Here is a 13,245-nt window from a genome sequence, read left to right on the forward strand (position 1 = left end):
GATCCCACCCAAACTGCAACAAAATAATTATTGTTATTGTTTTAAGCCGCTACATATTTAGAGTGATTTGTTACACAGGCTCAGTAACTGAAATAATGAGGTCGGCAAGTAGGAATGAACGAGGTGATACAGGGCCTTGTAAACCACAGGGAAAAGTTTGTATTTAATTCTGAGTATACTGAGAGGCCTTTGAAGTTACATGACTCAGTTATCACTCTTTCTACCATGAGGAGAGTACAAGTGGGAAGATGTTGAGAAGCTATTACAGTAGTTCAGGCAAGACATGACTGGGGCTGAAAACTGGGTGGTGGCAGTGGGTATGGCAAGATATTAACCGATTTGCAAGCCTCCGTTTAGCAGCCAGAGTTAACATACCAAAACGCAAGTGTGATATTGTCATTGTTAAAAAGTCTTTCCATAGATTATAGATAGTAGCTGTAAAGTGCTCGGCACAAACAAGGCGAATAAATGTGGGTTCTAAAAAGATAAGGGTGGAGAAGAATGTTCCAGGTAGAAAATACAATGTGTACAAGCCTGAGGTACTGTGGAAACTAGAAATAAAGTCAGGACAAGCAGGCCTCTTGGAAGTCTGCATCCACCCCTGCAAATGTTTGATAAATGCCCTTGACGGAATGACTCCCATAACAGACGCTGCTCCTAAAAGCCCTAGTAATGTAGCTGTGAGTGCCTCAGGTATCTTGGCACAAAGGCACTGTCTCAGCCTTCACTTCTGCAGGATGATACATTTAACATCATTCCTGTAGTAGACAGCAGCAGTGTTTTCCTGTCTTAGGCTGGGAACTTCCTCTTGATTTTATATTTGATTTCTGTTCAGGAAAAAGAGGCAGTGGGAATCTGCAGGACAGACAGAAACATGGTCAAGAGAAGGAGAAGGAATCAGCACTGAAGGAGGAGAAAAATGAATGGAAACCCAGGGAGGAAGGGTTGGCGTCCTTAGCAGGGTTTTGTGTTCGGTAAAAGCACAAGCAAGGTTGGGAATCGTGGTCATTGTAGAAAATACCAAATTATATTCTGTAGAGAGGTGTGGAAGGTCAAGACAAGTTCCACGTGGTGATTCAGTCTGAACACGAGTACTGCATTCCATTTTCTGACCTTTGCTTATCTACATTTCTGGTCTGAATCTTGCTGGGCCTGTGTTTCAGGGAAAACCAATCTGCCCCCCAAATTTTCTCAAATCCTGTTTAGAGTAGGATGAGCTAATGTCTGTAGGATAGTATAGCATATTGGCTAAGGGCATGGTGCAACGTTAAACTTCCTGAGTTCAAATCACAGCCGTGCCACTTATTAATGATGCAACCATGCATAAATATCTTGGCCTTTTTGTGTCTTAATTTCCTCATTAGTGAAAATAAAAACAGTTCCAGCTTCCTAGGGCTATCACAAGCATTGAATGAGATAATATATTTAGTCTTTGATATGGTAACTGACACATAGTGAATTTCTATAAATATTAGCTTATGTTTCATAAATATTAGCTTCTAAATCAGCACTTTCATATGATTCCTGCTAATTGAATATAATGTTATTATTATTATATAATGTTTTGGTTATTAATGCACCTGTAGAGAGACAGAAGAGTCGGCCCTGGAGTGCAAAGTTATTTATGGTAACTAGCTGAAGTGTTACTTACACAAGTGATTGTGCAATGATGGCTCTATGTGCTCCATACTAAAGGAGAGAAAATGCTCTGGGGGTTACAGGAACAGAAAGCAGTGCATCCAACCGAACCGAGAGTATCAGAAAATGTTTCCTGTTAAAGGAGTCTTGAAATAAATGTAAAGGACAAGTTGTGTCAAGTCAGCCTCAAAGCTGGTCTCACCTCCTCATATTTACCTCCTTGTGTAGTCTCCTCCTACGTTATACCAGGGTTGGCCCATGTGACAATGCATACAGCTTCCATCTTGAGCTCTCACTTGACCCTTCTCCCTCATTGTCTTGGATAACTTGCCTTAGGGAAGCCAGATGTCATATCAGGAGAACAGTAGACAGCCCTGTAGAGAGGGCCAGGTGGTAAGAACTCAGTCCTCCTGTCAATAGCCAGCAAGAAATTGAGCCCTTCCTACAATCATGTAAGAGAGAGCTTGGAAGCAATTCTTTATCATCAGTCAAGCCTTGAGATGACTATATTCTCAAATGACTCTCTGACTTCAACCTCAGGAGAGACCTGAGAATTTGAAAGCTAACTGCTTTCAAATTCTTAACCCTCAAAACTGGGACAACAAATGTTTGTTATTTCAAACCATTTTAAGTTGTGGGATGATTTGTTACACAGCAATAGATAGCTGATGCAAGTAGAAATAAGCTGGATGAAGAAATGAGGGAGGACATTCCAGGAAGAAGAAACCACATGCACAAAAGCAGCAAGTCATGAAATAACTCAGGTCCAAGTTCAAGCATTCTCATGAGTGAGTAGTAGAAGATGAAGCTCAAACAGTGAGCAAGGACTAGGTCAGAGAGGGCTGAAAAGCCAAGGTAAGGTGTTTGAACCAGAACCTGAAAGGTAAGGAGCATCTCCAAAGGATTTTAACTGGGAAGTGATATCTTCAAATGTGTATTTCTTTTACAAAGAACACTCTGACAGCATTATAAAGGGAGAATTAGGCAGTATCCTTTCCTTCCTTCTCCCTCTTTCTTGGATTCTTCCTGATAGCATTCAAACCTGTTCTAGAATCTCTTGTTTAGAAAAATCCTACATTAACTCCTAGCTGTACATAGCTATCTACACCTGCTACAAAAATTCCACCCATTTACTCTTCAACTCACTCCAGCTTGGCTTCCACTAAAACTGCTCATGCTAAGGCTGTCAGTGACCTTCAACTTTAGTGCTCAGTTTTCAGTCTTCATCTCACTAGAACTCTCAGAAGCATTCCACACACTTGATGACACCATGTCTTCCTGCTTGAAACACTGTTCTTCTCTTGGCTTTCAAAACATAACACTCTGGTGATTTTTCTTCTATCGTTCTAGGTGCTCCTTCTCAAAGTCCTTCCCCAGCTCCTCCACCTCCCCTTCCAACATGCAAAGGTTAGAGTTCCCCAGGGATAGATCCTTGGCTCTCCACTTTCAAATGCTCAGCATACGTGACTAACCCATTCCTGTAGCTGTAAATACTCTCCATACGCAAGTGATTCCCCTATGTCACCAGCCCAGACTTATTAAATGCCCTCCATATCTGTATGTACAACTGACTACTAGAAATCACCACTGGGATGCCTAAAAACATTTCAAAGTTACCATTCAAAACATGCCTTTAACAGGTGTGCTCTGTTCACTAAATGGCACCTTAAGGCCCCACTTACCAGACACCTATGGGTCATCCTCAGCACTGGTCTCTTCCCTCCCCACTCCTGCCCCCAACACACACACACTCCTATCCAACACCATCTTGTCAGTTTTACCTAAGAATGTCTCTCAAGTCTGTCCTCTTTTATCCTCCTCTTCTGCCACCATCCATCATCTTCCCTAAACCACAAAAATAGACTCCTAAACAATCTCATTAACTCCACTTTTGCTCCCTTCCAATTCATACTCCCACGGGATAGCTAGAATCATCTTTTAAAATTACAAACCAAAGTCTGAGATTTCTTTTCTGAAAAAATTTCCATGGTTCCCCATTGTTCTTAAGCTAGAACTTAAAACACTCACAATATCCCACAAGCATCTCCTTGATCTTACCCATGCCTACATCTACAGCTTCGTCTTAAACCTTCTTTCAGATAGTTTATTTCTTCAGCCTCCTTCAGAACATAAATTCTCCACTAGGCCTGGAATGTTCTTCTACCTATTCTTTGTTCCCTTAACTATTGTTTATTCTTTAGGACTCTACTTAATTGATATTGTCAGAGTGCCCTTTATGCTTATCCTATCTGTTCCTGTTATCCATTGCGATGTAACAAACTATCCTAACACTTAGTGACTTGAAACAACCATCACGTACTATCTCATGTGAGTTTGTTGGTCAGGGATTCAGGCAGAGCTCAGCTAGGTGATTCTTCAACTCCTGTAGCATCAACTAAAGTCACTTAGTGGTATTCACCTGGAAGATGGGCTAGTCTGGAGTGACTAAATGGCTTGATTCACATGTCTGTTGCCTTGGTAGAAATAACTAAAAGTCTAGGATTACTGGAACGATAGGCCAGAATGCCTACACCTGGAGGACTCAGTAATTAGACACCTTACCTGCTGTCTCAGAGCTCTGAGGAAGAGCGTTCTAAGAAGCCTGGATGGAAGCTGCAATGTTTCAGCCCGGTGCAGTGGCTCACGCCTGTAATCCCAGCACTTTGGGAGGCTGAAGCGGGCGGATCACGAGGTCAAGAGATTGAGACCATCCTGGCTAACACGGTGAAACCCCATCTCTACCAAAAATACAAGAAATTAGCCAGGCACCTGTAGTCTAAGCTACTCAGGAGGCCGAAAATCGCTTGAACCCGGGAGGTGGAGGTTGTAGTAAGCCAAGATGGCACCACTGCACTCCAGCCTGGGCGACAGAGAGGGACTCCATCTCAAAAAAAAAAAAAAACAAGTTGCAATGCTTTTTATGAACTGGCCTTGTAAGTCCCAAAACATCACTGCCACTTCATTCCACTCGTCAAGCAACAAGCTGAAGCCAGCCAGGCTTAAGGGAAGGGAAGGGCATTAGCGTCCACCTCTCAAGGGGAGGAATAGCAAAGAACTTTTACTCATCTTTAATCTACCTGATTATACAGGTCTCATAAGCTATTGTAGTACTATGTACATTTTATTATAATTTGTAATTACACACTTATTTGTATGCTTACTTATTCAATGCACTTTTCTCTCACTGGATCTAAGAATCATGAAGTCAAGGCCGTATCTATCTGTTTATAGCCATATATACAGCTGCTAGCCCAAAGCCTTGTACATAGAAAGTGCTCAATAAATATTCGTATAATAGGTGAGTAAATGTCTTCTCTTTAAAGTACAGTCCATGAAGGCAGGAAATGTCTGGGTTTTTTTTTTTTTTTTTTTTTTTTTTTTTTATAATGTAGGACCTAACACATAAATAAGGTACAGAACCAGCTAGGATAGCCAGTCTTGGTAGGGTCAAAAGCCTGGAATTAGTGCATTAGACTGTTTTATATTTTGTATATCCTGAATATTACTCTTTTGTTTTACTCAAATTATTCAGCAAGAATGTCTTCAGAGTTGGAGCCATCTCTAGGAAAACCTAGAGAATAGGTTAGCTACGTGCTTCAGTCAGAATTGAAAAAGAGCTCACTCCCCAAATCATCATGGAAGTGTGACTGGCATGAAGAGCAAGAGATCCTCGAAGATAAGTCAGAATTCAAGGACATGATCCAGCCCCTCTTCTCTCCACACAGTTTCTTTTTCCTGTTTTAAACATTGCTGATTCTGAATTTAGGTTGTTAAGGGAGACTGCTTTATTCTCTAATGCAAGTAAGACTGCAAGTTAAGATACCATGGCTTCTAAGAAAGATGTGGGCCCACCTGTTTAGGCAAAACCTGTACAACTCTGAAAAAGAATCCTGCAGAAACACTGAGCAATGTTACATTGACTTTGAAATATCATGTTGAGTATTTTCAGCGGAAGCACCTCCTCATCTGGGATAGCAAGTCATAGAAAGCGCTTTTTAATCCACCAGGAAAATTATCAACATCTTCTAAGCATAAAGACAAAAATATTTTAAAAACATTAAGGAAAAGATTAATTGCTTAATTTGTTTGCATAAGCATTTAAATCTTTAATACATCAAAAATTCAAAGACAAAATGAGAAAAAGGCGTTTCTGCCAATAGGTCAGGAGATTGCTAGGCATAGTAGATAAAGGCCACATAGTACCACAAATACTTCTGGCTTTGGTATCACCCAGGCTTGTGTTCAAAACCTGGATCATGTAAAACTGCATTAAAAGCCGCCTGAGGAAGCAGAGCAAGATGCTGAAATAGAAGGCTCCACTAATCATTCCCCCTGCAAGGACACTAATAGGCAACAATCTATACAAAAAAGCTCTTTCCTAAGAACCAAATATCAAGTCAGCACTCACAGTACCTGGTTTTAATTTCATATCACTGAGATGGGCACTGAAGAGGTAGAAAAAATCTCTTCAGTGCCTCTCTCAGTGATATAAAGTTAGTCTGAATCACTGACACCACCCCCCGCCTCCCGCCCCATCTTCCCCAGCAATGGTGGTGTGGTGACAAGAGTATTTCTGTGTGTAGGGAGAGGGAGAGCACAGCAATCGTGAGGTATTGAACTCAGGGCTGCCCTACTATAACAGAAAAGCAACATCAACAACAACAAAAAAAAAACAGATCAAACTCAGCTGACCCACAAAGGGAGCATTGAAACCAGCCTTAGCCAGAGGGGAGTTGCCAGTCCCAGTGGCTCACTATTATGGGCTAAAGGATTCTGGGACCACAAATAAACCTGAAAGGTAGCCTAGGCCACAAGAACTGCAACTCCTAGAGAAACTTAGTGCTGACTTGGGCCCAGAGACAGTGGACTTGGGGAGTGGGGTAGAGAACATGACCCACTGAGATAAGGGAGCTCTGGCATTATCCCCTACCCCGCCCCAGGCTGCACAGCTCACAGCTCCAAAAGAGAGCCCTTCTTTTCACTTGAGGAAAAATAAGAGTGGAGAAGATGTTGCCTGGCATCTTTGATATCAACTCAGCCACAGGGCACTGGTCAGACTCATGAGGCCCCATTTCCAGGCCCTATCTCCATGATGACATTTCTAGACACATTGAGGGCCAGCAGGAAAGGACCCAGTCCTGTCAGGACTCATCACCAGCTAACTGAAGATCCCTTAGGCCCTGAATAAAGAGCAGTGATACCCAGGTACTATGTTGAGGGCCTCAGGTGAGACTCTGAGACTTACTGGCTTCAGATGAGACTCAACACATTCCTAGCTATAGTGACTATGTGGAGAAACTCCTTCCACTTGAGAAAGGCAGAGGAAAAAGTAAAAAGGACTCAGCCTTTCATTTTAGGTACCAGCTAAGCCACAGTGGAGCAGAGCAATAAGAAGGCTCTTAGGATCCTCAAGTTTAGGCGTAGGTCTTGGGGTACCCAATTCCAGGACTTGCCTCTTGGTTGGCATTTCTGGACCTGCCCTGGACCACTGTCCTGAAGGGTGAGTCCCAAGGAAGGAAGCATCTACCACAGGCTGATTGAAGAGCCTGTGGGCCTTAAAGGAACATCTGCAGTAGTCTGGCAGTAATCCCCATGGGCCTGTGGTGGTGATGGTGGCCATGGGGTGAAGCTCCTTTGCCTTTGGAAAGGGGATGGAAGAGTGGAAAGGACTCTGTCTTGCAGTTTGAGTGCTAGTCCACCTGCAGTACAATAAAACACCAAGTAGATTTCTGAGGTTTTTGACTCTAGTCCTCAGCTCCCACATGGCACCTCTGGACACAGCCAGGGCCTGGGGCAGTTCTTCACCCTGAAAGGAAGGATATAGGCCAAGAAACATGAAGAAAAGCTCATCATCACTGATCATTAGAGATATGCAAATCAAAACCACATTGAGATACCATCTGACGCCAGTTAGAATGGCAATCATTAAAAAATCAGGAGACAACATATGCTGGAGAGGATGTGGAGACATAGAAATGCTTTTTACACTGTTGGTGGGAGTGCAAAGTAGTTCAACCATCGTGGAAGACAGTGTGCCAACTCCTCAAGGATCTAGAACTAGAAATACCATTTGACCTAGCGATCCCATTACTGGGTATATACCCAAAGGATTATAAATTATTCTATTATAAAGACACATGCACATGTATGTTATTGTGGCACTGTTCACAATAGCAAAGACTTGGAACCAACCCAAATGCCCATCAATGATAGACTAGATAAAGAAAATGTTGCACATATATACCGTGGAACTATGCAGCCATAAAAAAGAATGAGTTCATGTCCTTTGCAGGGACGTGGATAAAGCTGGAAACCATCATTTTCAGCAAACTGACACAAGAACAGAAAACCAAACGCCACATGTTTTCACTCACAAGTGGGAGTTGAACAATGAGAACACATGGACACAGGGAGGGGAACATCACACACTGGGGCCTGTTGGGGGGTGGGAGGCTATGGGAGGCATAGCAGGGGATGGGGAGTTAGGGGAGGGATAGCATTAGGAGAAATACCTAATGTAGATGATGGGGTGATGGATGCTGCAAACCACCATGGGATGTGTATACCTGTGTAACAAACCTGCACGTTCTGTACATGTATGTCAGAGCTTAAAGTAAAATAACTAAATAGAAAAAAGAATTAGTGAGCTTGAAAAAAGGTTATTTGAAAATACAGTCAAAGTAGACAAAAGAAAAAACAATGGAGCACACCTAGAGGATTTAGAAAACAGTCTCAAAAAAGCAAATCTGTTATTGGCCTTAAAAAGGAGGTAAAGAAAGAGATAGGAATACAAAGTTCATTCAAAGAAATGATAATAGAGAACATCCCAAACATAGAGAAAGATATCAACATCATAGTATAAGAAGTTTATAGAACAGTCAGCAGATTTAACTCAGAAAAGACTACCCCAAGGCACTTAAAAAATCAAACTCAAAAAAGTCAAGGATAAAGAAAGGATTCTAAAAGCACCAAGAGAAAATGAACAAACAATATAAATAGAGCTCCAATACGTCTGGCAGCAGACTGTTCAATAAAAACCTTACAGGTCAGGAGGCAGTGGCATGACATATTTAAAATGCTGAAGGAAAAATAACTTTTACCCTAGAATACTATATTCAATGAAAATATCTTTCAAACATGAAGGAAAAATAAAGGCTTTCCCAGAAAAACAAAAGCTGAGGGATTTCATCAATACCAGATCTGTCCTACAAGAAATGCTAAAGGAAGTACTTCGATCAGAGATAAAAGGTCACTAACGAACAATAAGAAATCATCTGAAAGTACAAACTCACTGGTAATAGTAAAGACACAGAAAAACAGATTATGATAACACTGAAATTGTGGTGTGTAAACTGCTCTTATCTTAAGTAGAAAGACTAACCGATGAACTAATGAAAAATAATATCTATGACAACTTTTCAAGACACTGAGACAATAAGATTAGTGAACGATGTGAAAAAGAAATAAAACTAAGTAATCCTATTTACAATACCCACAAATAAAATTTAATACCTAAGAATTAATGGAGCCAAAGAAGTGAAACATCTCTATAATACAAACTATAAAACACTGATATAAGAAATTGAAAAGGACACAAAATATGTAAAAATATTCCATGTTCATGGATTGGAAGAATCAATATTGCTAAAATGTCCATACTGCCCAAAGCAATCTATAGATTCAATGCAATACCTATCAAAATACCAATGACATTCTTCACAGAAATAGAAAAAACAATACTAAAATTTAGATAAAACCACAAAAGACCCACAGTAGCCAAAGCTATCCTAAATAAAAAGAACAAAACTGGAAGAATCACGTTACCTGACTTCAAATTATACCACAGAGGCTGTAGTCACCAAAAGAGCATGGTACTGACATAAAAACAGACGCATAAAACAATGGAACAGAATAGAGAACACAGAAACAAATCCAAACAACTACAGTGAACTCATTTTCAAAAAAGGTGCCAAGAACATACACTGGGGAAGAGACAGTCTCTTCAATAAATGGTGCTGGGAAACTGGATATCCCTATGCAGATAAATGAAACCAGATCCCTATTTCTCACCATATATGAAAATCAAGTCAAAATAGACTAAAGCCTTAAATCAAGATCTCCAAACTATAAAACTACTACAAGAAAACATCAAGGAGACTCATTGTTCTGTGCAAAATGTCTTAATGTCCCACAAGCACAGGCAACCAAAGCAAATATGGACAAATGGGATCACATTAAGTTAAAAAGCTTCTGCACAGCAAAGGAAACAATCAACAAAGTGAAGAGACAACCCACAGGATGCAAGAACATGTGTGCAAACTACTCATCTGATAAGGGATTAATAACCAGAATATATAAGAAGCTCAAGCAACTCTATATAAAAAAATTCAGTAATTCAATTTGAAAATGCACAAAAAATCAAATAGATATTTCTCAAAATAAGACATACAAATAGCAAATAGGCAAATGAAAAGGCGCTCAACATCGCTATCAGTGAAATGCAAATCAGAACTACAATGAGCTGTCATCTCACTCCAATTAAAATGGCTTACATCTAAAAGACAGGCAGTAAGAAATGTGGGAGGGGATGTGGAGAAAAGAGAACCCTTGCACACTGTTGGGGACAATGTAAATTGGTACAACCACTGTAAAGAACAGTTTGGAGGTTGCTCAAAAAACTAAAAATAGAGCTACCATATCATCCAGCAATCTTACTGCTGGGTATGTACCCTAAAGAAAGAAAATTAGTATAGCAAAGAGATATCTGCACTCCCTTGTCCATTGCAACACTGTCCACAACAGACAAAATTTGGAAGCAACTTAAGTGTGGTATTTACACACAATGTTGTACTTAGCCATAAGAAAGAATCAGATCCTGTCATTTACAACCACAGGGATGGAACTGGAGGTCATTACGCTAAACGAAATAAACCAAGCACAGAGAGACAAACATCATGTGTTCTCACTTATTCACGGGATCTAAAAATGAAAGCAATTGGACTTGCGGAGATAGAGAGCAGAAGGCTGGTTATCAGAGGCTGGGAAGGGGGAAAAAGGGGAAGGTGGGGATGGTTAATGGATCCAAAAAATAGAATGAATAAGACCTAGATTTTACAGTACAACAGTGTCACTATAGTCAATAACAATTTATTTGTACATTTAAAAATAACTAAAATAGTATAATCAGATTGTTTGTAACACAAAGGATAAATACTTGAGGTCATGATACCCCATTTTACAGATAATTATGTATTGCATGCCTATATCAAAACATCTCCTGTATCCTATAAATATATACACCTACTATGTACCCACAAAAAAAATAACAAATTTAAAAATAAATAAAAATAAAAACTGCCTGAGCCTCAATTTCGTCATCTCACAATGCAGAAAATAATACCCATTTCAAAGGATTATTATGCAATCAAGAACATCCTCTATAGATGCACAGGTCTTTCGCTACACAAAGGAGCACAGCTGGAGGAAGCAAGTCGGAGCTGAAATTCAACTCACTTTCCACTCACCAAGCCCTGAGCCTTGAAGCAGAACTGCAGATTCCTACCTGGGGTAGTAGGACACATTTTCTCATTTATATTAAGGAGCCATATGAAGTAGTAGTGATCAGATGACAATTACATAAAATATAAGAAAATTACATAAAATAATGATATTGTATTATATTTATAATTACATAATAAAAATTATACAAAGCAATATATGTAAAGAATTTAAATCCATGTCCAGTTCATTACAGGAGTGTAGTAAATGGAGCTATTGCCTTTAGGGGCAAATAGAAGGAAAAGGGTCTTCAGAACAATAAGTCATGACATGTACAGAAAATTGATATGAAAAGTAATAAAAAGTTCTAATAACCATAAGAAAAATATTCATAAGTAATTAGAAAAAAATACAAATTAAAACTAGAAACCCTCTTCCTCTAAAAATGTCAAACTCTTCTAAAAACTAATACTCAATGAAAGCAGGATTGTGAAATGGGCTATCTTCATAAGAGACAAAAGAGTGAGTTGTTACCTCCCACTTTCTGAAAAAACCTAATGATGTGTACCAAGAGCTTGGAAACAACCTATATCCTTCATGTCTTGGTAATATCCCTTGTTCAAATTTAGCCAAAAACAATCAGAGTTGAGATGCAATTGAAGATTTATGTTTGAGAGTATTTGCTGCAGCATTATTTGTAATGGCCAAAGATTGAAAATAACCAACATGGCCAAGTGAGGGGCTGATTGCTTCAAAACAAATACAATGAAATTGAAATAAATGGAATTGGAAAAGGAGAGAAAATGAAGTGTTGCCCCAACTCATCATTATTTCTTTTGTTCCTTCCTTTTGATAAGTTTACATTTCCACTTTAATCTCTGGGACACTGTTTTTCGTCTCGTGGGAAGCAAACAATTGCTTGTTGGTACTATGTGGGTGGTGTCCTGGGTCAGGTTTCCAAAAGACAGATCCTGAGACAGAGATTTGGGTGTATATGGTTTATGAAGAGCGAGCTCTCAGAAGAAAGGGAATGAGGAAGCAGGACAAGGTATGGGAAAGAGCTGGGCAAGCCTGGGGTCTCAGCTGGAGCCTGCTTCAGTCTGACCCCACGGGAGCTCTGCAGCAAGACGTGCACCTTGGAGTTAGTCCCTGATGAGGCTAGGGGGCTGCTCTGTTGTACCACTGTGTCAGTCACCAAGGCATGCAGGATAGATGGGAGGAGCATAACCTCCAAGTTGAGATGGCTCCTTTTGATGGCAATTCTCCTGAGCAGAAAGCAGCTGTCAGCTATCAGCTGCCAATCTTGAACAACTAGTCTGGAAAAGCAGGGCTGAGCAGGGCAGCAGCAGTGTCCCCTACAAGTGGAGACAGGCTGGGTATTCTGACGCAAGTAGTGGTGTATGAAAAATGGCAAGAACTTCCACAGCATAGTAATTATCACATTTCCTCAGTTATCTGTGGAACTTTGCCTGCCACATGCTTTGCTGTCATTGAGTAATTAGGTAACCTGCTCGTTAAACTGTATGTCATGGGGAAAGACTTCTGGCAACTTGCTTCAGTGAAATGCAAGTTTATGATCACTGCTCACAGCCTGATAATTTCAAAAATGCATTCTAGCCAGGTGTGGTGGCTCATACCTGTAATCCCAGCACTTTGGGAGGCCGAGGTAGGGTGATCACAAGGTCAGGAGTTCAAGACCAGCCTGGCCAACATGGTGAAACCCCGTTTCTACTAAAAATACAAAAATTAGCCAGGCGTAGTGATGCATGCCTGTAGCCCCAGATACTCGGGAGGCTGAGGCAGGAGAATCACTTGAACCTGAGAGGCAGAGGTTGCAGTGAGCCAAGATTGCGCCATTGCACTCCAGCCCGGGCAACAGAGTAAGACTCCATCTCAAAAAAAAAATGCATTCTATATACATTGCAAATCTTCCATGTAGTAAATCAAAGGCCTATTGAAAAGCAGGCAATTGAAAATACAAGTGATGCTACTTTAAGGTTTGGAGAGGTGACAGCTTTTAAACAAATTGACCTGCTTATAGAGACCAAAAAAAAAAAAAATCAGAATATAGAAAGCAAGGCAGCTTTCCTCATTCATCTCTGTATTATG

Source organism: Cebus imitator, unplaced genomic scaffold, assembly GCF_001604975.1.
Source record: "Cebus imitator isolate Cc_AM_T3 unplaced genomic scaffold, Cebus_imitator-1.0 Scaffold21, whole genome shotgun sequence".
Taxonomy (NCBI): domain Eukaryota; kingdom Metazoa; phylum Chordata; class Mammalia; order Primates; family Cebidae; genus Cebus; species Cebus imitator.